Source organism: Arachis ipaensis, chromosome B2, assembly GCF_059453495.1.
Source record: "Arachis ipaensis isolate K30076 ecotype BB chromosome B2, ASM5945349v1, whole genome shotgun sequence".
In the NCBI taxonomy this organism is placed as follows: domain Eukaryota; kingdom Viridiplantae; phylum Streptophyta; class Magnoliopsida; order Fabales; family Fabaceae; genus Arachis; species Arachis ipaensis.
In genome coordinates, this window is record NC_142437.1 from 77,995,070 (window position 1) to 78,022,656 (window position 27,587).

General features: G+C 37.6%; 1 non-coding gene across 1 annotated transcript; it reads right to left on the reverse strand.

Annotated features, from left to right (window-relative positions):
- Nucleotides 1-7,099: 7,099 nt before the first annotated feature.
- Nucleotides 7,100-7,203, reverse strand: LOC148574494 (small nucleolar RNA R71). The gene has a single exon (XR_015906644.1). It is a non-coding gene; the product is annotated as a small nucleolar RNA R71 (small nucleolar RNA).
- Nucleotides 7,204-27,587: the final 20,384 nt, after the last annotated feature.

Consider the following 27,587-nt stretch of genomic DNA (forward strand, 5'->3'; position numbering starts at 1 on the left):
ATGGTCGACCTCAGCTGAAGGAGTTGAAGAAGTCGAGGCGTCAGTAGCTTTGGCCGGTGACGCAAGGGGAGGACCTTCATCTTCATCATCCGGGGCAGGCACAATCTTTCCGTCCTCCACTACATTATCCAGACTAAAGAGAGTCAGGTCAAGTTCAGGGGCAAGAACCCAGACTTGGGCCTTCAAGTTCTCATAAGCATCAATGACACTACCCACCAGGTGACCCTGAAGCTCGGTATAATCAGCCTGGGAACACTGAATCCTTTCCCTGGCCTCCAGCAGCTCGCCATAAGTGCGAGTATAGCTCTTTTTATACTTTTTCACTGCCTCCTCAGCCAGGTTTGCAGCAGCCTCAGCAGCAGTAGCCCGGGACTTCTCCCTTTCCATATCCAGTTCCAACTTTGCCACCCTCGCGTCAAGCTCATCCTTCAAACCCTTGATTCTATTGAATTCAAACTTAGCATCCTCCATGAAGGCTTTAGTCGCATGAACTAGAGAACCCTGGACCGTACGGAACAAAGCTGCACCCATATGGGCCATCCGAACACTATTGCTGGTGATAAAATCCAAGTGACAAAGGATGGACACGTCATCCATTGGAAGTTGGCCATAAGGAGCAATCTGTTCATCAACAAATCCCACGACATCAAAGTCCTGAGCATCCAAGTTATAAGGACCAACAGTCTTTTGCTATTTCGGAGGAGGACCAACAGTAGGAGAAGAGGTAGCACCGGAAGTCAGTTGAACTGGGTCAAAAGGAACCATCCGGACCTGAGGGGTCGGAATGACCTTCCTCGGCCCAGAAGCACCCGAGTTCAGCTTCTTTGGAGGCAGTTGGGAAGACCCGTCAGCAGGAGTTTTTGCGGACAGATTCTTTGCAGTTGTCGCCTTCTTTGCTCTGCGAAAGGCCTTCATGGAATCCGAGGACTTGACCATTTCTGAAAAAGAAGCCGGCCAAACCAAGTGAGAAAGGAGTAAATTAGCAAATAACCAAAAAGGAAAGCTAAAAAGAAGTCGGCCACTACCCAGTTCAGCACGGAAAAAGGAAGGATCTCCCAGAAACCTTTTCGTGTCCAAGTAAGGAGGCTCCCCCCAGTTCTCCTCTAACACACCCACCAAGGCTTGTTCTACTTCACTCAGACTCTCCCAGGGATACTTAAATACTACTACATTCTCTTGCCACGATAAAGGAAAGGTGGGTTCATTATTTTCATCTAAAAAGAAGGGTCGAGCTCCCTCAACAGCTCAGACCTTGAAGTAATAGTTCTTAAAGTCGCGAAAGGACTCGTCATAAATCGAAAACACTTTATTTCCTTGAGTAGCTCGGAAAGAAATCCAAGAGGCTTTCTTCTTAGCTACCCCAGGCTTGGTCAACACGAAAAGGTGAAGAAAGAGATTTTGGGTAGGTCAAACACCCAATTCTTGACACAACGGCTGAAAATATTTATGAAACCCTATGACTTCGGATGGAGCTAGGAAGGAGCCACATTACAATACCATAACAGGTCGGTCTCAAAAGCGAAAAAAGGGACGGTGATACCCAGCTGACTAAAAAAGTAGTCATAGGCATAGAAAAGGGACGTTCTCCCTAAGTTAAAGAAGGAAAACAAACCCTCTCCTCAGGGTCAGCGACATGATTGCAATGATTTTTACCGGTTCGAAATTCCACAAAATATTTTCGTTGTTAGTATAGTCCAAACCAATAGTCAATCCTCAAATCAAAATAAATTTGGTTTTGTCACAAGTACAAACCCCAATGAAAATTAACCGAAGTATTTAGACTCCGGGTCGTCTCACAAGGAATCGCAATGAAGTGGTCAATTATTGGCTATGAAGAATAAAGGGGGTTTGTGATGAGCGGATAATTTATACGCTTTTTGGCATTGTTTTTACTCAGTTTTCAGTATAATTTAGTTAGTTTTTAGTACATTTTTATTAGTTTTTAAATAAAATTCACATTTATGGACTTTACTATGAATTTATGTATTTTTCTGTGATTTCAGGTATTTTCTGGCTGAAATTGAGGGACTTGAGCAAAAATCAGATTCAGAGGTTGAAGAAGGACTGCAGATGCTATTGGATTCTGACCTCCCTGCACTCAAAGTTGATTTTCTGGACCTACAAAACACCAAATGGCGTGTTTTCAATTGCGTTGGAAAGTAGACATCCAAGGCTTTCTAGCAATATATAATAGTCCATACTTTTCCCGAGTTTAGATGACGCAAACTGGCGTTCAACGCCAGTTCCATGCTGCATTCTGGAGTTAAACGCCAGAAACAGGTTGCAAAGTGGAGTTAAATGCCAGAAACAGGTTACAAACTGGCGTTCAACTCTAAGAGAAGCCTCTACATGTGGAAAGCTCAATGCTGAGCCCAAGCACACACTAAGTGGTCCCCAGAAGTGGATTTCTGCATCATTTACTCAATTCTGTAAACCCTAGTAACTAGTTTAGCATAAATAGGACTTTTTACTATTGTATTTACATCTTTTGGATTATCCTTTGATCCTTTGATCATGTTTAGGGGGCTGGCCATTCGGTCATGCCTGAAACTTATCACTTATGTATTTTCAACGATAGAGTTTCTACACTCATAGATTAAGGTGTGGAGCTCTGCTGTTCCTCATGAATTAATACAAAGTACTACTGTTTTTCTATTCAATTTAAGCTTATTCCGTCTCTAAGATATCCATTCGCACCCAAGAACATGATGAATGTGATGATTTTGTGACACTCATCATCATTCTCACCCATGAACACGTGCCTGACAAACACTTCCGTTCTACATGCAAACAAGCTAGAATGAGTATCTCTTAGATATCTAATACAGAGGACCGAGTCCGAGATATTAGAATCTTCGTGGTATAAGTTAGAACCCATGGATGGCCATTCTTGAGATCCGGAAAGTCTAAACCTTGTCTGTGGTATTCCGAGTAGGATCTGGGAAGGGATGGCTGTGACGAGCTTCAAACTCGCGAGTGCTGGGCGTAGTGACAGACGCAAAAGGATAGTAAATCCTATTCCAGTATGATCGAGAACCGACAGATGATTAGCTATGCAGTGACAGCGCATTGGACCATTTTCACAGAGAGGATGGGATGTAGCCATTGACAACGGTGATGCCCTACATAAAGCTTACCATGGAAAGGAGTAGGAATGATTGGATGAAGACAGCAGAAAAGCAGAGGTTCAGAGGAATGAAAGCATCTCTATACGCTTATCTGAATCTCTCACCAATGAATTACATAAGTATCTCTATCCTAGTTATATTTTATTTATCTTTTTTTATCAATTCACCATAACCATTTGAATCCGCCTGACTGAGATTTACAGGGTGACCATAGCTTGCTTCAGGCCGACAATCTCCATGGGATCGACCCTTACTCACATAAGGTTTATTACTTGGACGACCCAGTGCACTTGCTGGTTAGTTGTGCGAAGTTGAGATAAAGAGTTGAGATTACAATTGTGCGTACCAAGTTGTTGGCGCCATTGATGATCACAATTTCGTGCACCAAGTTTTTGGCGCCGTTGCTAGGGATTGTTCGAGTTTGGACAACTGACGGTTCATCTTGTTGCTCAGATTAGGTAATTTTATTTTTAAGCTTTTTTCTTATTTTCGAAAAATACAAAAAAATATTTCTTCTTTTTCGTTTTTCCAAACTAATTTTCGAAAAAATCCAAAAATATTATAAAATCGTAAAATCAAAAATAATTTTTGTGTTTCTTGTTTGAGTCTAGTGTCAATTTTTAAGTTTGGTGTCAATTGCATGCTTTTAAAATTTGTGCCTTTTTTCGAAAACTCATGCATGTGTTCTTCATGATCTTCAAGTTGTTCTTGACAACTCTTCTTGTTTTATCTTCATATTTTCTTGTTTTGTGTCTTTTCTTGTTTTTCATATGCATTTTTAATTTCTTAGTGTCTAAATATTAAAAATTTCTAAGTTTGGTGTTTTGCATGTTTTTTTTTATTGAAAATTTTTCAAAAATACATACTTGATGTTCATCATGATCTTCAAATTGTTCTTGCATATTTTTCTTGTTTTGATTCATAATTTTCATGTTTTGAGTCCTTTTATTGTTTTTCTCTTTCTTCATTCAAAATTCAAAAATAAAAAAATATCTTTTCCTTATTTTACTCCTAATTTTCGAAAATTGCATTGAATTAGTCAAAGATTTTCAAAATCATATCTTTTTTTTAGTCAAGCAAAATTTTCAATTTAAAAATTCTATCTTTCTCAAATTTTTTCAAAAATCAAATCTTTTTCATTTTTTCTTTCATATTTTCGAAAATTTCAAATTAATTTTCAAAATCTTTTTCTTATTTTTATTCCATATTTTCGAATTCAATGCTAACCATTAATGTGATTGATTCAAAAATATTAAGTTTGTTACTTGCCTAATAAGAAAGGTTCAATCTTTAAATTTTAAAATCAAATATTTTTGTTTCTTGTTAGCCAAGTAATCAACTTTAATTTTCAAAATCAAATCTTTTTAAAATTGTTTTTCAAATATTTTTCAAAATAAATTTCAATCACATCTTTTTCAAAATTTAATTTCAAAATCTTTTCTAACTTTTTATCTTTTCAAATTTGATTTTCAAATCTTTTTCAATTAATCACTTTACTTTTTGTTTGATTCTTATCTTTTTCAAAACTACCTAACTAACTCCCTCTCTAATTTTTGAAAATCCCTTCCCTCTTTTTCAAATTCCCTTTTTAATTAACTAATTGTTTTAATTTCAATTTAATTTGATTTCAATTTTAATTTTCAAAATTTAACTTTAAATTTTATTTTTATTTTAATTGATTTTCAAAATTCCCTCTCTCTCATCTCCTTCTATTTATTTATTCATCTACTAACACTTTTCTTCCACCCAAAAATTTGAACCCCATCTTTCTCTCTGTGTTCAAATTTTTCCTCTTCTCCTTCTTACATTCTTTTCTTCTTATACTTGCATAAGGAATCTCTATACTGTGACATAGAGGATTCCATATTTTCTTTTCTATTTTCTTTTTTTTCATATGAGCAGGAACAAGGATAAGAATATTCTTGTTGAAGCTGCTCCTGAACCTGAAAGGACTTTGAAGAGGAAGTGATGAGCGGGTATTTTATACGCTTTTTGGGGTTAATTTCATATAGATTTTAGTATATTTTAGTTAGTTTTTAGTTTATTCTCATTAGTTTTTAGGCAAAATTCATATTTCTGGACTTTACTATGAGTTTGTGTGTTTTTCTGTAATTTCAGGTATTTTCTGACTGAAATTGAGGGAGCTGAGCAAAAATCTGATTTAGGCTGAAAAAGGACTGTTGATGCTGTTGGATTCTGACCTCCTGCACTCAAAGTGGATTTTCTGCAGCTACAGAACTCCAAATGACGCGCTTCTAATTGCGTTGGAAAGTAGATATCCAGAGCTTTCCAGCAATATATAATAGTCTATACTTTGCTCAAGAATAGACGACGTAAACTGGCGTTCAACGCCAGTTCCATGCTGCTGTCTGGCGTCCAGCGCCAGAAACAAGTTAGGAGTTGGAGTTCAACGCCAGAATTGGATCCAGAGCTGGCGTTGAACACCCAAAACAGCCTTATACACGTGAGAAGCTTTAGTCTCAGCCCCAGCACACACCAAGTGGGCCCCAGAAGTGGATTTCTGCACCATCTATCATAGTTTACTCATTTTCTGTAAACCTAGGTTACTAGTTTAGTATTTAAACAACTTTTAGAGATTTATTTTGTATCTCATGACATTTTAGATCAAAAACTTTGTACCTTTTTGACGGCATGAGTCTCTAAACTCCATTGTTGGGGGTGAGGAGCTCTGCTGTGCCTCGATGAGTTAATGCCAGTATTTTTGTTTTCTATTCAATCATGTTTGTTCCTATCTAAGATATTCATTTGCGCCTTATTATGATGAATGTGATGATCCGTGACACTCATCACCATTCTCACCTTATGAACGCGTGCCTGACAACCACCTCCGTTCTACATTAGATTGAATGAGTATCTCTTAGATTCCTTAATCGGAATCTCCGTGGTATAAGCTAGAATCCATTGGCAGCATCTTTGAGAATCCGGAAAGTCTAAACCTTGTCTGTGGTATTCCTAGTAGGATTCTGGGATTGGATGACTGTGATGAGCTTCAAACTCGCGAGTGCTGGGCGTAGTGACAGACGCAAAAGGATGGAGAATCCTATTCCGGTATGATCGAGAACCTACAGATGATTAGCCGTGCGGTGATAGCGCACCTGGACCATTTTCACTGAAAGAAAGGATGGTAGCCATTGACAACGGTGATCCTCCAACACACAGCTTGCCATAGGAGGGACGTGCGTGCGTGAAGAAGAAGATAGAGAGAAAGCAGGAATTCAAAAGGCAAAGCATCTCCAAAACTCCAACATATTCTCATTTACTGCATAACAAGTAACCTTTAGTTCATGCTCTCTTGTTCATTTGCAAGTCAATTGATAACCACTAATTAATATCCTGACTAAGAGTTGCAAGATAACCATAGCTTGCTTCAAGCCAACAATCTCCGTGGGATCGACCCTTACTCACGTAAGGTATTACTTGGACGACCCAGTGCACTTGCTGGTTAGTTGTGCGGAATTACATAGTGTGAAGTAATTTTCGTGCACCAGGAAGCTAAGGGAAGCTAAAGCACAACTCTCTGGAGAAAATCTGACAGAAATTTTCGAAAAAGAAGAAGACATGGCCGAAAATAATAACAATACAAGGAAGATGCTTGGTGACTTTACTACACCAAATTCCAATTTACATGGAAGAAGCATCTCAATCCCTGCCATTGGAGCAAATAATTTGAGCTTAAACCTCAATTAGTTTCTCTTATGCAACAGAACTGCAAGTTTCATGGACTTCCATCCGAAGATCCTTGTCAGTTCTTAACTGAATTCTTGCAGATTTGTGATACTGTTAAGACCAATAGGGTTGATTCCGAGGTCTACAGGCTCATGCTTTTCCCGTTTGCTATAAGAGACAGAGCTAGAATATGGTTGGATTCTCAACCTAAGGATAGCCTGAACTCTTGGGATAAGCTGGTCACGACTTTCTTAGCCAAGTTCTTTCCTCCTCAAAAGCTTAGCAAGCTTAGAGTGGATGTTCAAACCTTCAAACAGAAAGAAGGTGAATCCCTCTATGAAGCTTGGGAGAGATACAAGGAACTGACCAAAAAGTGTCATTCTGACATGCTTTCAGAATGGACCATCCTGGATATATTCTATGATGGTCTGTCTGAATTATCAAAGATGTCAATGGACCATTCTGTAGGCGGATCCAATCACCTAAAGAAAATGCCTGCAGAAGCTCAGAAACTCATTGACATGGTTGCAAATAACCAGTTCATGTATACTTCTGAAAGGAATCTTGTGAATAATGGGACGCCTCAAAAGAAGGGAGTTCTTGAAATTGATACTCTGAATGCCATATTGGCTCAGAATAAAATATTGACTCAGCAAGTCAATATGATCTCTCAGAGTCTGAATGGATTGAAGGAATCATCCAACAGTACTAAAGAGGCATCTTTTGAAGAAGAAGCTTATGATCCTGAGAACTCTGCAATAGTAGAGGTGAATTACATGGGTGAACCCTATGGAAACACCTATAATGCCTCATGGAGAAATCATCCAAATTTCTCATGGAAGGATCAACAAAAGCCTCAACAAGGCTTTAATAATGGTGGAAGAAATAGGTTTAGCAATAGCAAGCCTTTTCCATCATCCACTCAGCAACAAACAGAGAATTCTGAGCAGAATCCATCTAGCTTAGCAAATATAGTGTCTGATCTATCTAAGGCCACTTTAAGTTTTATGAATGAAACAAGGTCCTCCATTAGAAATTTGGAGGCACAAGTGGGCCAGCTGAGTAAAAGAGTCACTGAAACTCCTCATAGTACTCTCCCAAGCAATACAGAAGAGAATCCAAAAAGAGAGTGCAAGGCCATTTATTTAACCATCATGGCCAAACCTACAAGGGAGGGAGAGGACGTGAATCCCAGTGAGGAAGACCTCCTGGAATGTCCAGTGATCAACCAGGAGTTTCCCTTTGAGGAACCAAAGGGATCTGAGGCTCATCTAGCGACCATAGAGATTCCATTGAACCTCCTTATGCCCTTCATGAGCTCTGATGAGTATTCTTCTTCTGAAGAGAATGAAGATATCACTGAAGAGCAAGTTGCCAAGTACCTTGGTGCAATCATGAAGCTGAATGCCAAATTATTTGGTAATGAGACTTGGGAAGATGAACCTCCCTTGCTCATCAATGAACTGAGTGATCTGGATCAACTGACATTGCCTCAGAAGAAACAGGATCCTGAAAAGATCTTAATACCTTGTACAATAGGCACCATGACCTTTGAGAAGGCTCTATGTGACCTTGGGTCAGGGATAAACCTCATGCCACTCTCTGTAATGGAGAAACTGGGAATCTTTGAGGTACAAGCTGCCAGAATCTCATTAGAGATGGCAGACAACTCAAGAAAACAGGCTTATGGACAAGTAGAGGACGTGCTAGTAAAGGTTAAAGGCCTTTACATCCCTGCTGATTTCATAATCCTAGACACTGGGAAGGATGAAGATGAATCCATCATCCTTGGAAGACCCTTCCTAGCCACAGCAAGAGCTGTGATTGATGTGGACAGAGGAGAATTGATCCTTCAACTGAATGAGGACAACCTTGTGTTTAAAACTCAAGGATCTCCTTCTGTAACCATGGAGAGGAAGCATGAAAAACTTCTCTCACTGCAGAGTCAACCATAGCCCCCAAAGTCAAACTCTAAGTTTGGTGTTGGGAGGCCACAACCAAACTCTAAGTTTGGTGTTGAACCCCCACATTCAAACTCTAAGTTTGGTGTTGGGAGGTTCCAACAATGCTCTGAACATCTTTGAGGCTCCATGAGAGCTCACTGTCAAGCTATTGACATTAAAGAAGCGCTTGTTGGGAGGCAACCCAATGTTATCTAATCATATTTATTTATTTTCCATTGTTATTTTATGTGTTCTCTAGGTTGATGATCATGTGAAGTCACAAAAACTACCGAAAAATAAAAAACAGAATGAAAAATAGAATGAAAAATAGCACACCCTGGAGGAGAACAGTCTGGCGTTTAAACGCCAGAAACAAGCATCTGTCTGGCATTTAACGCCAGAAACAGGCACCAAGCTGGCGTTTATCGCCAGAAACAAGCATCTATCTGGCGTTAAACGCCAGAACAGAGCATGGAAGTGGCGTTTAACGGTAGAAACAGGCAGCAGTCTGGCGTTAAACGCCAGGATTGCATGTATAGGGCGTTTTACACGTCTAAAGGGTGCAGGGATGAAAAATCCTTGACACCTCAGGATTTGTGGACCCCACAGGATTCCCATATGATCTGTGGACCCCACAGGATCCCCACCACTTCTTCTCTCCCCTTCACACCTTTTCATAAGTCTCTTCCCCAAATACCCTTCACCAGTCACTTCAATCACTCTTTCCCATCACCCCCTCACCACTCACATCCATCTTCTCTTCCCCATAAATCCCACCTACCTTCAAATTCAAAATATTTTCCCTCCCAAACCCAACCCTAATGGCCGAAACTTAACTCTCCCCCCTCCTATATAAACCCCTCATTCCTTCTTCATTTTTACACAACACAACCCTAACTTCTCACCTTGGCCGAAAATACCTCACCCTCCATCTCCTCCATTTTCTTCTTCTACTACTTTCTTTCTTCTTTTTCTCGGGGACGAGCAAACATTTTAAGTTTGGTGTGGTAAAAGCATAGCTTTTTATTTTTCCATAACCATTTATGGCACCTAAGACCAGAGAAACCTCTAGAAAGAGGAAAGGAAAGGCAATTGCTTCTACCTCTGAGTCATGGAAGATGGAGAGATTTATCTCAAAGGTCCATCAAGACCACTTCTATGAAGTTGTGGCCAAGAAGAAAGTGATCCCTGAGGTTCCTTTCAAGCTCAAAAAGAATGAGTATCCGGAGATCCGACTTGAAATCCAAAGAAGAGGTTGGGAAGTTCTCACCAACCCCATTCAACAAGTCGGGATCCTAATGGTTCAAGAGTTCTATGCAAACGCATGGATCACTAGGAACCATGATCAAAGTGTGAACCCGAATCCAAAGCATTGGCTTACCATGGTTCGGGGAAAATACTTAGATTTCAGTCCGGAAAATGTAAGGCTGGCGTTCAACTTGCCAATGATGGAAGAGAACGCACGCCCCTACATAAGAAGGGTCAATGAAGAACTGAAGATTGATGGTTTAGAGGTTATAGTAAACTTTCGTTGTAAGTATAGTTACTAAACCAAGCAATCAACCTTTCTTACAAACGTTTTGGTTGTCACAAGTAACAAACCCCTTTAAAATTGATAACCGAGTATTTAAACCTCGGGTCGTCTTCTCAAGGAATTGCTGGAAAGTATGTTCTTATTATTGGTTATGAGTCTTGTAAATTGGGGGTTTTGAAAGTAAGAAAACAGTATGTTAAATGATAAGAAAAATAAAATAGAAATAATAAAATAAACTCTTGGCAAGGTATAAAAACTGGAAGTCCTATCCTTATCAATTGTGATGAGAATTGGATTTTAATCCCACTTTGTTAACCTCAAACTATGAAGGTAAATCAAGTGGATTAATTAGCTTAATCCTTAGGTCCTAGTCAATTCCTATGGAAAGACTAGAATTATTGGAGCAACTCCCAATTTCAACCACTGCTTTATTTGACAGCTCAAGCATTACCAATTACTTAACCAAAGCCAAAAGGAAGAAAAAATCTAAATTAAATTAAAAGCATCAATATAAATAAAGCAAAGCAATCTTAAATCTGAAATACCTCAAATAATATTAATTAAGAAAATCATAACATGAATGTAGCATCAGCCAAATTGAAAAGACAAATAATAATTAAAAGTATATAATAAAAGTAAAAAATAAATAAGAGGAACATTGAACCTGTGATGAAGAAGAAATAATCATAAATCCTAAAACTAAATCCTAAGAGAGAGGAGAGAGCCTCTCTCTCTAAAAACTACATCTAAAACTAAAATTATGAATTATGAGCTTATTCTTATGAATGACTGGATTCCCCCACTTTATAGCCTCCAATCTGTGTTTTCTGGGCCGCAAATTGGGTCGAAAACAGCCCAGAAATCGCTGGAGAAGAAATCTGCCACGCTGATTTTTGCCACTGCGACGCGTCCGCGTGGAGCACATGTTCGCGTCACCTAGCGTCAGGGAAACTATGGTATATTATATATTAAATTGAAGCCCCGAACGTTAGCTTTCCAACGCAACTAAAACCGCATCGTTTGGACCTCTGTAGCTAAAGTTATAGCCGTTTGAGTGCGAAGAGGTCAGGCTAGACAGCTTAGCAATTTCTCCAACTTCTTGTATTCCTTCCACTTTTGCATGCTTCCTTTCCATCCTCTGAGCCATTCCTGCCCTATAATCTCTGAAATCACTTAACACACATATCAAGGCATCTAATGGTAATAAGAAAGGATTTAAACATAGGGAACTTAAGGCCAAAGAAGCATGTTTTCAATCAAAGCACATAATTAGGAAGGCAAATGTAAAACCATGCAAATAGTATGAATAAGTGGGTAAAGAGTTGATAAAAACCACTCAATTGAGCACAAGATAAACCATAAAATAGTGGTTTATCAACCTCCCCACACTTAAACATTAGCATGTCCTCATGCTAAGCTCAAGAGAAGCTATAAAAGTGAAGAGGAATGATAGAATGTATGAAATGCAACCTATCTATATGAATGTAACTACGTGCAAAATGTTTCTACCTACTTGGTTAAAAGTAAATAAGTTCTCCAAGACAAATATGAATCAAATTCCACTAATTCAAATTACACAATAAAAGACAAGTAAACTTGTAAGAAGATAGCTCATGAAAGCAGGGAACATAGAACTAAGCACTTAACCCTTACTGGTAGTGTATATCAATCTAACTCTCAAGTGTCTAGGGTAATTCACTCTACTCTTCTCTAATCATGCTTTCTAAAACTTTGTTCTTCATCTAACCAATCAACAAATATTTAATATACTAATGCAAACATCATGAGGTCTTTTTAGGGTTGTAATGGGGCTGAGATAAAGGTAAGGATATATGTATGGCCAAGTGAAATTTATAAAGTGAATCCTTGATTAGTCTAATATCTCCCCTAATATATACATACTTTATATAATTTAAAATACTTTACCTAGCTACCCAAATTTTTTTCCACTTTTGTATTTCATGCTCAAGTATCAAACTTATTTTTGAATTTTGTCCCATGTACATTGATTCTTTTTATTTTGCATTTGGGGTAATATTATTTTTTTTCTCTTTTCTTTTCTTCTCCTTTTTTTTGTATCTCCTTATTTAATTACTTAATATTTTTTTTCAATGCACATGGTAATTTAATTATTTTGATTTCATATGAGCATGCTTCCCAAATTTTCAAATACCTTATTCAATTTAATTCCCTATTTTTTTCATATCATCCCATGTTCCCATAAAATTCCCCACACTTAAATTGTACACAATATCTATCTTAAACTAACCAGGGATTCAACTTGGAATTTTTATTTTGTTTTTCTGCTTAAGGCTAGTAATGTGGTTATGGAATAGAAGGGGGTTAAAAAGTTCAAAGTGGCTAACAAGGGTGATGTGAAAGGTAGGCTTATTTGGGATAAGTAAGCTAATAACAAATAATGGCTTCAATCATATGCAAGCATGTAAATACACTAAATAATGGACATATAGAATGGAACAAAGCAAAGATTGCAATTATAGAGAAGAAAACACACAAGAATAAAAATTTATGGTTAAATAATGTAACCATGTAAATAAGCTCAAAATCTCACGGGTTGTGTGTTCTTTGACTCAAAAACCATGTTCCAAATAAAACTTCAAACAAGTTTTATACAAAAAATTTTGATTTTAAATTAGTAAAATTTTTCAAAAATAGGATCTTAAAAAGAAACTTATTATTGTAACCAAGCAGTGGCTAAAATGCATAAAATCAAACAATCATGCAGTGAAACATGCAAATGTAAAAATGTACTAAATAAAATATTGGTGTTGAGAAGAAAATAACTAACCCATGGAGATCAGTATCGACCTCCCCACACTTAAAGATTGCACCGTCCTCGGTGCATGCTGAGATGTGCAGGTGGATGGGTTGTTCTAACTGATGCTTTTCTTTAAGAATTGTGCAGATGGACTTGTTTGTCTCCCCTTTTAGAAGTTTTTCCCTTTTTCCGTCTTCGGTGACCAGCCTGAAAGAAGAGAAAAAGAAGAAAAGTAATCCAAAAGATAGAAAATAAATAAAATATGGGTATTAATGCCAGATGATAAGGGTCTCATTTACATGGAAGCTTCAACATGTTCGTGAGAAAACAATAGATGCACACGGCATATCAGTGGTGCAGAAATTGCAACAAAGGGGAGGAGTGTAGGTAATGAAAATATCAATATAAGTTCATGTCAATGCAAATGAAGTGCAAGTATCATAAAAGATTGGCATTGGCAGATAATTAATATCATCCCACAATGTAAAACAAGTCACTAAGCACCAAAATAATTCAAGAAAAGATGCAACAGTTGAATAAGAACATTTAACACCAATGGTAAAATAACAAATTTAAAAAAGAAAAAAAATATGCACAAAATTAAAATACAATGAATGAAATATGCAAATAAATTAAGTAAAATAGAATGAAGGTGAAAAGGAATGAGAAGTGGAAGAAATAAAGTAAGAAAGAAAGAAGAAAAGACAGAAGAAATTAAGATTAGAGAAGAAAGGAGAAGATAATTGGCGCTGATTTGGATGAGTTGTGCAGCGTAAGCGATGCGGATGCGTGGGTGACGCGATCGCGTGGCCTGATTTGTGCGATTGGCGCGAGTGCAGCCTCGCGTTCGTGCAACTCTCTGTTCGAAACTCTTTTCGCCAAATTTTTGGGTGACGCAGTCGCGTGGTTGACGCGATCGCGTTAATGGCCTTTCTTTTAAAAATGATGCGAACGCGTGGGGCACGCGTTCGCGTGGGGCACGCGTTCGCGTGGGGCACGCGTTCGCGTGGTAGGGCTTGTGCTTCGAGCATGATTCCAGCCCCACTCCATCACAACACTCTGCCATACACCCGTTTACATCGATTTCACAGGGCCACGCGTTCGCGTGGGTGACGCGGACGCGTGGGAGGCATTTTTCCCACATGACGCGGACACGTCATCGACGCGGTCGCGTGGATCAACCTATGCTAAAGGCACGCCTCCAGCCACTCTTTCGCGTGACTTTCTGTTTACTTTCTTTTCTTCTCAACGCACTAGTGACGCGGACGTGTCAGCGACGCTGCCGCATCGCGTGCGTGTGTTTTTTTTTTTATTAATGCAGTATGCAGAATGCAATACTAATATGAATGTTATGGAAAACTCCAGGTTCAATATAATAAAATAAAATAAAACTCGAAAACAAATAAAACTAAATAAAAAATGAAAAAGGAACGATCATACTATGGTAGGTTGTCTCCCACCTAGCACTTTTAGTTAAAGTCCTTAAGTTGGACATTTGGTGAGCTCCCTGTTATGGTGGCTTGTGCTTGAATTCATCCAAAAATCTCCACCAATGTTTGGAATTCCAGTAGCCTCCGGGATCCCAAACTAGGCACAGAAAGCCTTCAAGCAAGTTAAAGCAAGTGACAAGGCCCCAAGAGTGTCGATTGCCAGAATGAATTCCGGGGTCCCAAACCTTGCTTTTGCACCCGTCTTCTTGTTGATCATTATGATTCCATCCGGGTAGCAAGCAATCTGAATTCTCACTAAAGCGGCCAAACAACTTCCTAGACCCATTCAGTTGAGTTTTACACCAACCCTTGCATTTAAACTTAAAGCTTCCAACCATAATGAACCTTGCAGTACAATTCTTACCACTGACCATCTTTCTCTTACTCTTAATGCCACAAAGAGCTCTAAGTTGACCATCCGTCTCCAGTAGCCCATATTCAAGTGGAATTAGAAAGCTAAGGGATATGAATTTTACCCACTTGAATGTTGTGAAGAATGATGGCAACTTAGGGGGAGGTATTGTTAACGAATTTGCAAGCTCCACTCCCTTGTGCTCTTCTTTGACAACTTCCACCACTTTGCAAGTTTCTTCAATATCAACCTCTTCCTCTTGGTAGCTTTTTTCCAATTCAATCTCTTCTTCATTGCTCACCAAGGGCATGGGAGGCTGTGCTTCTTCTTCTTTAATCTCCATCCCTTGACCAACCTCTTCCAAGTCTTCAACTATGATATGCCTTGGAGGTTGTACACCCGCCTCAGCATCAATTTCAATCGCCTTGGAAGGAGTTTCTATGTCTTGACTTTTCCATGGAGGTTCAACATCTCGCAAGTCTTCAACCACTTTTTCCTCTTCAATAATTACTACTTTGTCCAGTAGTTTTAATATAAAATCATACTTATTCTTGATGATTTTCTTTCCATGACAATTCCTTTCAACTATTCTTTCATCTTCAAGGGTCTTTACTACCTTCAACTTTAAGGCCTCCTCTAGCTCCTTATGAAGTATGGATTCGTGAAGATGATTCCTTCTTTCCTGTTCCATATCAATAGCATAATTGGGATCATCTTGCTCTTGGATTGATGGATGTGGGTGCTCTTCCATGGAGGGTGGTGATGGGATGAAAAGATCATTATGTGGTTAAAACAGAAGTGCACTAGAGCTTGAGGGTTGAATATTGGAGGTAGAAGGTTGGTTCATGCGGGATATAAGATTTTAGAGTGTAGAGGTGAGACCAATGATGTTAGAGATGAGTGTATTGTTATCCAATGGAGGTTGGGGTGGATCTATGTATGGCTCATTCGGTTCATAGGGTGGTGGTATGGTGGATGTGGGTTAGGGTCATATGGAGGTAAATGGTGTAAAGGAGCTTGTGAGTTTGGTGGTTCAAAGGTATGTTGGGGAGGTGGTTCATAAGCACAGGGTGGGGCTTGTTGGTAATTACAAGGGGATCCACCATATCTATCAGCTTGGTATGCATTGTAGAGTGGTCCTTGCCCATGATATCTTGGAGGGTGTTGTTGCCTAAAGGGTTGATCAGATCCTCTTGGCTCCATCCATCTTTGATTGCTTAGACCTTGATGCATATTCCTGTTATAGCTTCCACTCCTTTCAACAGATTTAGAACCAAACTCAAAGCGAGAGGGGTGAGAACTCATGGTAGCTAATAAAAATTAAAAACAAAAATAAAAATAAATTTAAATTAAAAGGTTATTGAAATTAAAATTTTTGAATTTGAAAAATTAAATTTTGAATTTTGAGTTTTTAAATTTTGAAATTTGAATTTTGAAAATTCAAATTTTGAAATTTGAAATTTGAATTTTTAAATTTTGATTTTTGATTTTTGAATTTTAAAATTTTGAAATTAAAATTTTGAATTTTGAATTTTGAATTTTGGAAATTAAATATTGAAATATGAAATTTGATTTTTGAAATAAGATAAGATTTTGAAAAAGAAATGATTTTTGAAATATATTTGAATTTTGAAATTTAAAATTAAGATAAGATAAGATAAAAATTTTAAAATCAAAAAAGATTTTTTTTATGGAAAATTCGAAAATTCAATAAAAATAAAGAGAAAAGATATTTTTGAATTAAATGAGGAAAGAGAAAAACAATAAAATGACACCAAACTTAAAATTTTTAGATCAAAACGAAGAAAACAACTAAGAACAACTTGAAGGTCAAGATGAACACGAAGAACAAATTTTTGAAAAATTTTTAATAACTAAATAAAAACCAATAACCTCTTAATTTATGAAAAAGCAAAAATAAAAACAAAAAATAAAAACAAATAAACAAGCAAAAAGTAAATATTTACAATAACCAATAATAAGGCACACGTTTGCAATTCCCCGGCAACGGCGCCATTTTAAAGAACTGAAGATTGATGGTTTAGAGGTTATAGTAAACTTTCGTTGCAAGTATAGTTACTAAACCAAGCAATCAACCTTTCTTACAAACATTTTGGTTGTCACAAGTAACAAACCCCTTTAAAATTGATAACCGAATATTTAAACCTCGGGTCGTCTTCTCAAGGAATTGCAGGAAAGTATGTTCTTATTATTGGTTATGAGTATTGTAAATTGGGGGTTTTGAAAGTAAGAAAACAGTATGTTAAATGATAAGAAAAATAAAATAGAAATAATAAAATAAACTCTTGGCAAGGTATAAGAACTGGAAGTCCTATCCTTATCAATTGTGATGAGAATTGGATTTTAATCCCACTTTGTTAACTTCTAACTATGAAGGTAAATCAAGTGGATTAATTAGCTTAATCCTCAGGTCCTAGTCAATTTCTATGGAAAGACTAGAGTTATTGGAGTAACTCCCAATTTCAACCACTGCTTTATTTGACAGCTCAAGCATTACCAATTACTTAACCAAAGCCAAAAAGAAGAAAATATCTAAATTAAATTAAAAGCATCAATATAAATAAAGCAAAGCAATCTTAAATCTGGAATACCTCAAATAATATTAATTAAGAAAATCATAACATGAATGTAGCATCAGCCAAATTGAAAAGATAAATAATAATTAAAAGGAGTAAAGTATCGTTTTTGTCCCCAACGTTTGGGGTAAATTCTATTTGTGTCCCTAACGTTTAAATCGTCCTATTTGTATCCCTAACGTTTGTAAAAGTGATTCAATACTATCCTGCCGTCAATTACACATCATGAACGCTTTAGTTTGAGTTTTAAAAATCTCTTCTTGAAGTTAGAATACAAATGTCTGGGATAGAATCGATGATCCACTCCGAAAAATGGCTCATCAAAAGTTGAAACTAATTCCTACAATATTTACATAATTCACTTTTCTAAGGACATAATTGAATCTAAATACAAATAGTGGGTATAATATTAAAATCGAACACATCCAAATGAGACCTAATTGAGAATGAATGCATCCAAGTGAGAATAATTAAAAAATATAATCTGATTTGTGAATATAATTGATAGTAGGATAACACTGAATCACTTTTATAAACGTTAGGGATACAAATAGGACGATTTAAACGTTAGGGACACAAATAAGACTTATCCCAAACATCGGAGACAAAAACGATTCTTTACTCTAATTAAAAGTATATAATAAAAGTAAAAAATAAATAAGAAGAACATTGAACCTGTGATGAAGAAGAAATAATCCTAAATCCTAAAACTAAATCCTAAGAGAGAGGAGAGAGCCTCTCTCTCTAAAAACTACATCTAAAACTAAAATTATGAATTATGAGCTTATTCTTATGAATGAATGGATTCCCCCACTTTATAGCCTCCAATCTGTGTTTTCTGGGCCGCAAACTGGGTCGAAAACAGCCCAGAAATCGCTGGAGAAGAAATCTGCCACGCTGATTTTCGCCACTGCGATGCGTCCGTGTGGAGCACGCGTTTGCGTCACCTAGCGTCAGGGAAACTATGGCATATTATATATTAAATCGAAGTCCCAAACGTTAGCTTTCCAACGCAACTGGAACCACATCGTTTGGACCTCTGTAGCTAAAGTTATAGCCGTTGGAGTGCGAAGAGGTCAGGCTGGACAGCTTAGCAATTTCTCCAACTTCTTGTATTCATTCCACTTTTGCATGCTTCCTTTCCATCCTCTGAGCCATTCCTGCCCTATAATATCTGAAATCACTTAACACACATATCAACGCGTCTAATGGTAATAAGAGAGGATTTAAACATAGGGAACTTAAGGCCAAAGAAGCATGTTTTTAATCAAAGCACATAATTAGGAAGGCAAATGTAAAACCATGCAAATAGTATGAATAAGTGGGTAAAGAGTTGATAAAAACCACTCAATTGAGCACAAGATAAATCATAAAATAGTGGTTTATCAGTCAACTTTGATCAAAGGTTGGACCAAGTCCTGATAGACATATGTGAGGAAGGAATTCAATAGAAAATTGACTCAAGAGGCAAGCCGGTTCAATTAAGAAGGCATGACCTCAAACCAGTGGCTAGGGGATGGCTAGAGTTCATTCAACGCTCAATCATTCCTACTAGTAACCGGTCTAAAGTTACTATAGACCGGGCCATCATGATCCATAGTATCATGATTGGAGAAGAGGTGGAAGTTCATGAGATTATACCTCAAGAACTCTACAAGGTGGCTGACAAGTCCTCCACTTGGGCAAGGTTAGCCTCTCTTCACCTCATTTGCCACCTCTGCAATTCGGCTGGAATTGACATAGAGGGAGACATCCTCATTGAAGAGGACAAGCCCATCACTAAGAAAAGGATGGAGCAAATAAGAGACCATGGACCTCAACATGAGCATGAGGAAATTCCTCACCATGAAATCCCTGAGATGCCTCAGGGGATGCACTTTCCTCCACAGAATTATTGGGAACAAATCAACACTTCCCTAGGAGAATTAAGTTCCAACATGGGACAACTAAGGGTGGAGCATCAAGAGCACTCTATCATCCTCCATGAAATTAGAGAAGATCAAAGAGCTATGAAGGAGGAGAAACAAAGACAATGGAGAGACATAGAGGAGCTCAAAAGCACCATTGGTTCTTCAAGAAGAGGAAGACGCCACCCTCACTAAGGTGGACTCATTCCTTAATCTCCTTCTCTATTTATTTTCTGTTTTTTGATTTTTGAGCTTTATGTTTTATTTATGTTTGTGTCTTTACTATATGATTACTAGCGTCTAAGTGTCTATGCCTTAAAGTTATGAATATGAATCCATCACCTCTCTTGAATGAAAAATGTTTTAATTACAAAAGAACAAGAAGTACATGGTTTTGAATTCATCCTTGAAACTAGTTTAATTATTTTGATGTGGTGACAATACTTTTTGTTTTCTGAATGAATGCTTGAACAGCGCATATGTCTTTTGAAGTTGATGTTTATGAATGTTAAATATGTTGGCTCTTGAAGAATAAGGAAAAAGGAGACATGTTATTTGATAATCTGAAAAATCATAAAAATGATTCTTGAAGCAAGAAAAAGTAGTGAATACAAAAGCTTGCAGAAAAAAAAAAAAGAAAAAAAATAGCGAAAAAAAAGAGAGAAAAAGAAAAAGAAAAAGCAAGCAGAAAAAGCCAAAAGCTCTTTAAACCAAAAGGCAAGAGCAAAAAGTCAATAGCCCTTAAAACCAAAAGGCAAGGGTAATAAAAAGGATCCAAGGCTTTGAGCATCAGTGGATAGGAGGGCCTAAAGGAATAAAATCCACGCCTAAGCGGCTAAACCAAGCTGTCCGTAACCATGTGCTTGTGGCGTGAAGGTGTCAAGAGAAAAATTGAGACTGAGCAGTTAAAGTCGAGGTCCAAAGCAAAAACAGAGTGTGCTTAAGAACCCTGGACACCTCTAATTGGGGACTTTAGCAAAGCTGAGTAACAATCTGAAAAGGTTCACCCAGTTATGTATATGTGGCATTTATGTATCCGGTGGTAATACTGGAAAACAAAGTGCTTAGGGCCACGGCCAAGACTCATAAAGTAGCTGTGTTCAAGAATCAACATACTGAACTAGGAGAATCAATAACACTATCTGAATTCTAAGTTCCTATAGATGCCAATCATTCTGAACTTCAATGGATAAAGTGAGATGCCAAAACTATTCAAGAGGCAAAAAGCTACAAGTCCCGCTCATCTACTTGGAGCTAAGTTTCATTGATATTTTGGAATTTATACTATATTCTCTTCTTTTTATCCTATTTGATTTTCAGTTGCCTGGGGACAAGCAACAATTTAAGTTTGGTGTTGTGATGAGCGGATAATTTATATGCTTTTTGGCATTATTTTTACTCAGTTTTCAGTATAATTTAGTTAGTTTTTAGTATATTTTTATTAGTTTTTAAATAAAATTCACATTTCTGAACTTTACCATGAATTTGTGTATTTTTCTGTGATTTCAGGTATTTCTGGCTGAAATTGAGGGACTTGAGCAAAAATCAGATTCAGAGGTTGAAGAAGGACTGCATATGCTGTTGGATTCTGACCTCCCTGCACTCAAAGTGGATTTTCTGGAGCTTCCGAACTCCAAATGGTGCGTTCTCAATTGCGTTGGAAAGTAGACATCCAGGGCTTTCCAGAAATATATAATAGTCCATACTTTGCCCGAGTTTAAATGATGCAAACCGGCGTTCAATGCCAATTCCATGCTGCATTCTGGAGTTAAACGCCAGAAACAGGTTTCAAAGTGGAGTTAAACGCCAGAAACAGGTTACAAACTGGCGTTCAACTCCAAGAGAAGCCTCTACACGTGAAAAGCTCAATGCTTAGCCTAAGCACACACTAAGTGGGCCCCAAAAGTGGATTTCTGCATCATTTACTCAATTCTGTAAACCCTAGTAACTAGTTTAGCATAAATAGGACTTTTTACTATTGTATTTACATCTTTTGGATTATCCTTTGATCCTTTGATCATGTTTAGGGGGCTGGCCATTCGGTCATGCCTGAACCTTATCACTTATGTATTTTCAACGGTAGAGTTTCTACACTCCATAGATTAAGGTGTGGAGCTCTGTTGTTTCTCATGAATTAATACAAAGTACTACTGTTTTTCTATTCAATTCAAGCTTATTCCTTCTCTAAGATATCCATTTGCACCCAAGAACATGATGAATGTAATGATTATGTGACGCTCCTCATTATTTGTCACCCATGAACGCGTGCCTGACAAACACTTCCGTTCTACATGCAAACAAGCTAGAATGAGTATATCTTAGATATCTAATACAGAGAACCGAGTCCGAGATATTAGAATCTTCGTGGTATAAGTTAGAACCCATGGATGGCCATTCTTTGATCCGGAAAGTCTAAACCTTGTCTGTGGTATTCCGAGTAGGATCTGGGAAGGGATGGCTGTGACGAGCTTCAAACTTGCGAGTGCTGGGCGTAGTGACAGATGCAAAAGGATAGTAAATCCTATTCCAGTATGATCGAGAACCGACAGATGATTAGCCATGCAGTGACAGCGCATTGGACCATTTTCACAGAGAGGATGGGATGTAGCCATTAACAATGGTGATGCCCTACATAAAGCTTGCCATGGAAAGGAGTAGGAATGATTGGATGAAGACAGCAGGAAAGCAGAGGTTCAGAGGAACGAAAGCATCTCTATACGCTTGTCTGAATCTCTCACCAATGAATTACATAAGTATCTCTATCCTAGTTATATTTTATTTATCTTTTTTTATCAATTCACCATAACCATTTGAATCCACCTGACTGAGATTTACAGGGTGACCATAGCTTGCTTCAGGCCGACAATCTCCATGGGATCGACCCTTACTCACGTAAGGTTTATTACTTGGACGACCCAGTGCACTTGCTAGTTAGTTGTGCGAAGTTGTGATAAAGAGTTGAGATTACAATTGTGCGTACCAAGTTGTTGGCGCCATTGATGATCACAATTTCGTGCACCAGTTTGATTTTATAAAAGAGCAAGAAATTAAATGGGCAAGAAAAGTAATTCAAACAAGAAATTAAAGAAAGCAATTAATAAAGAGAGACATTCATGGCAAAGATTGAGATCATAGGCTTTCCATCCTAGTCATTAATCAAAACAATACTTAACAAAAATTTATCTTATTTCGTCATCCCCAATGTTGGAAGAAGGTGTAAGTTATCTTCCATTAGAAAAAGTCAAACAAGACTAGTTAATCTCAAATAAAAAATCCTAATCAACTCACTAATTGAATTAGCAAGAGATTAGAGTCATTGAAAATGATATTAACTATCAACTCTAGATCACCAATCTAAATTGGGTATTAATGACTCAAGACTGCCCAATTACTCTTCCCAAGCCAAGAATGCTCAAAATCTACTCTAAAGCCTAACCAAGCATTTTGTCAAACACTTGGAAGGCATAAAAGGAAAGCATAGTAAAAATGCAAGAATAATAAATCTACCAACTACCAATTGCAAGAAAGTAAATCAACAACTCAAATCAACAATTATAAGACATCAAACATTAAATTTCATTAAAAGAGATCTAAATCCAACATGAGCATCCATGAACATAAAAGAGAGCATAAAAGGGAAATTAACAAGAAAACTAAGAGGATCAAAGTATAGAAGCATGAAATTGTAGAAGAATCAAGATGAGAACAATAATCAAAACCTAGATCTAAGATGGAATTAAGCCTAAGAACCCTAATTCTAGAGAGAAGATGGAGCTTCTCTCTCTAGAAACTAACCTACATGATGCTATACTACAAATAATTGCTCCTCCCTTGCCCAAACTTGAATTCTGCATAAAATAGCATCAGAAATGAGTTGGATTGGGCCCAAAAATGCTTCAGAAATCGCCCCCAACGAGTTGCCCAAAATGGACCCACGTGCAACATCGGTGCGCATGCATATAGTGCATATGCGTGCTCTTAAACGCGAAGCAACTATAAAAAAATTTATATAATTTTGAAGCCCCAGATGTTAGCTTTCCAACGCAACTAGAACCGCCTCATTTGGACCTTTGTAGCTCAAGTTATGGTCGATTGAGTGCGAAGAGGTCAGGCTTCACAGCTTTGCGGTTCCTTCATTTCTTCATGAGTTCTCCCACTTTGCATGCTTTTATCCTCACTTCTTCCATCCAATACTAGCCTTATGAACCTGAAATCACTCAACAAACATATCAAGGCATCGAATGAAATTAAAGTAAATTGAATTTAGCTATTTTAAGGCTTAAAAAGCATGTTTTCACATTTAAGCATAAATCAAGGGAGAATTGCAAAACCATGCTATTTCACATTGGGGTTTATCATGACACCAGTTCATAGTTCTTCTCATCATCCCTATTACTACAAATCCTATGAAATCTCCTAAGTCGTACACAATACTCGGGGTCAGCTATAGTCACACACATAAGAACTATCGAATCCAGCCAATCGGCCTTACCAGCGGGAACTCTTGAAGACATCTCAACAATATTTTTTCGGGAAGATGATAAACCACTATTTTATGGTTTATCTTGTGCTCAATTGAGTGGATTTTATCAATCTTTCATACACTTATTCATATGATTTGCATGAGTTTACGTTTTCCTTCCTGATTTTGTGCTATGATTGAAAACATGCTTCTTTGGTCTTAATTTTGATATATTTAATCTTCTCTTATTACCATTTGATGCCTTGATATTTGTGTTAAGTGTTTTCAGAGATTACAGGGCAGGAATGGCTTAGAGAATAGAAAGGAAGCATGCAAAAATGGAAGGAATACAAGAAGTTGAAGGAACTGCAAAGCTGTCAGCCTGACCTCTTTGAACTCAGATGGCTATAACTTTAGCTACGGAGGTCCAAATGACGCAATTTCAGTTGCATTGAAAAGCTAACGTCTGGAGCTTTGATTTGATATATAATTTGTTATAGTTTCCTTGACGATAAATGACGCAAACGCGTGATCTACGCGGACGCGTTGCAGTGGCGAAAAAACCAGCGTGTTTGAATTCGAAACCAGCGAATTCTGGGTTGTTTCTGACCTAGTTCTCGGCCCAGAAAACACAGATTAGAAGCTATAAAGTGGGAGAATGCATCCATTCACAATAATTAGCTCATAATTCACTCTTCATAATTTAGATGTAGTTTTAGAGAGAGAGAGGCTCTCTCCTCTCTCTTAGGATTTAGTTTTAGGATTTAGGATTATTTCTTCTTCATCACAGGTTCAATGTTCCTTTAATTTATTTTTCTACTTTTATTTTATTGCTTTAATTGATATTTATCTTTTCAATTTAGCTTATAAATCTTTCCATGTTAGATTTGAATTTATGTTTAAACGTAGTTTGATGTGTTTCAGATTTATGATTGCTTTATTCCATTTATGATGTCTTCAATTTAATTTATAATTTTCCCTTTTGGCTTTGGTTAAATAATTGGTGACGCTTGAGTTATCAAACTCGAGGTGTTGACTGAAAATTGGAATTCTTCAAGAATTAATTTGAGTTCCAATAACTCTAGCCTTTCCCAAGGAAAGACTAGGACTTGAGGATTCAAATTAATTCATCCACTTAACTTACCTTCATAGTTAGAGGTTAACAAGGTGGGAGAAAAATCCAATTCTCATCACAATTGATAAGGATAACTAGGATAGGACTTCTAGTTCTTATACCTTGCCAAGAGTTTTATTATTTATTTAAATTAATTTCTTACAATTTACTTTCTTGCCATTTACTATTCTTGCTTTTTATCTCATACATTAAAAACCCAAAATTCTACCTTTTTCATAGCTAATAATAAGTCATACCTCCCTGCAATTCTTTGAGAAGACGACCCGAGGTTTAAATACTCGGTTATCAATTTATTGGGTTTGCTTAAGTGACAAACAAAACTTTTGTACGAAAGGATTATTGCTTGGTTTAGAAACTATACTTGCAACGAGAATTTATTGTGAATTCTACACCATCAATATTTCGATCGTCAGAAGACATAGGCCAACTACCCCTACAGAAAGAAAAAGAAAAATTGGATTACTACCAAACAACTCGGGCAAATAAGGAAACAACTCGGACAATAAAAGTAAAACAACAAGTATCAGATACGGCAGTAAAAGGGAAACCCTAGGACTCACACCAAAGAACAGGGACACCCTTTAGAGGCAACAACAAGGTAAGAATTCCGAAAAAGAAGTCGAAACAATTTATGCCCTAAACACCTCCTAATAGATAAATTCTTCCCTGATAAGCGTCACTCTATATAAGCAGCAAGAAAGCCATCATCATCAACAAAAATCATCAAGAAAGCTACAACCCTTTTCTACCAACAGCTCAACAAAAACTAAAACTTTGGGCAAGAAGATGTCATGCAAGGATGAAAACAGCGACAAGCAAAAAACCCTACGGAAAAAGTAAGATTACCAGAAAGAACACATTTTCCTCAAACAGGAGTAGCAGAGAAAAAGTCACAACCAAACAATCAGACGCAAAGATGCAACCTTTTCAGAAAAAATCAAAACTTTACAAATGAAAGCATGCAAGAAATTATGATTATCAAAAGAGAAAGAACAACTAACCTGCAAAAGAGAAGACAATAATGGACCAGGTCAAGAAGAACGACGAAGTCCACGTCAAACAGTCGCTTTGAGACAAAGAAAGGTAAAGGGCTTGGAGAGGTGAAAACAAGCAGACAAATGAAGCACCCCAGCAAGTAACAAACGAAGAGAGAAGGGAGAAGAAAGAAGAAACGGAACAATGAGGCTTTGAAATTCAAAATGAAAATGCAAAGAGGGAAATGGCGAAGGGGAGTTAACGAGCCTTTAAAACCCTCGCACGTTCCCAAGAAAAGTGCAACGCGCGCTGCAATTAAAAAGGAAAAAGGAAGAAAAACGCTTCGCATTCAAAGAGTCCTAGAAGGAGTTATACGGAAGACCGATTCAAGGCAAAATGCTCGAGCTTGACTTCCTCAAAAGGGCCGAAGTCTAATGACACGACCTTAAGGGTGAAATCGAGCCCAAGCAGGGGCACTGTTCATACCACGGGTCTAGCTATGCGACCCGAGCTAACTTCAGACAGGAACGTCCGACCTCTTCAGGTTGGATGACCACCGACCTCTCACTTAAAGAGCTCGGCCAAATCACTACAAAGGCCCAAGTAGGCCCAAACAGAAGGACGCCGCCCATTCTAAAGGCGGCTGGCCAAAGATAAGGGGACCCACCCACAAAAGATAAGATAAGATAACTAACTTATCTTAAAGGGAGGTCACTCCACACTACTATAAATACACTGGAGCACCCAGGTATAACTCATAATCTGATTCTACACAAAAAATACCTACTCAAAGCCCATGCTAACTTAAGCATCGGAGTCTCTTACAGGTACCACTACCCTTCGGTGACCAAAGATCAGCGGTACCAGCTCCAACAAGTCGGACACGACAGCTCCGACCACAACAATAGATCTCGTCCGAGATCAACCTACAGTTTCAGGTAACCCTCGGAACACATAGTGATGGCAGAAACTGAGAACTAAAGCTTGGATCACCATTAGCATAACTGAGCTCTTGCAAAAATGGTAAGATTTCAGATCAAGTTGTGTCTTCCTCAATCTGATTCTCAGTTCTTGCCATACTCCACGCTCACCTCATCATGTTGAAGGTGTTGGTAGTGTGGGCAACAACACCCTCGAGAGAGAAATCTAGAGAGAAAGATGCGATTGGAAAAACTTGATAGCATAAAATGGTGAATCTCAATTATTAGAAGAGTCTAGATACATATATATATATATATATATATATATATATATATATATATATATATATATATCTCAATAATACACCTCAGTTGCAATAGAATAAAGCCTCTCTAACTATCTAACTAACTAACAATAATGAACTTGTTGATTTCTTGACGAAGAGAATTTATCGTATGGTTCGGAATTAATCAAAAACAAGAATCAATTCGTTAGTAGAATAGTCCAAACCAACAACGAATTCTCTCAATCAAATGTTTTAGATTCAAATTATAATAACCGAGATCACGAGTACTTTAACCTCGGATCGTTCTTCCTAAGATGCAATTGAAAGTGTTTCTCTTTCGGTTGTGAGGGCAAAAAGGGGGTTTGCAAATCAAAGACCTAAGATTAAAAGA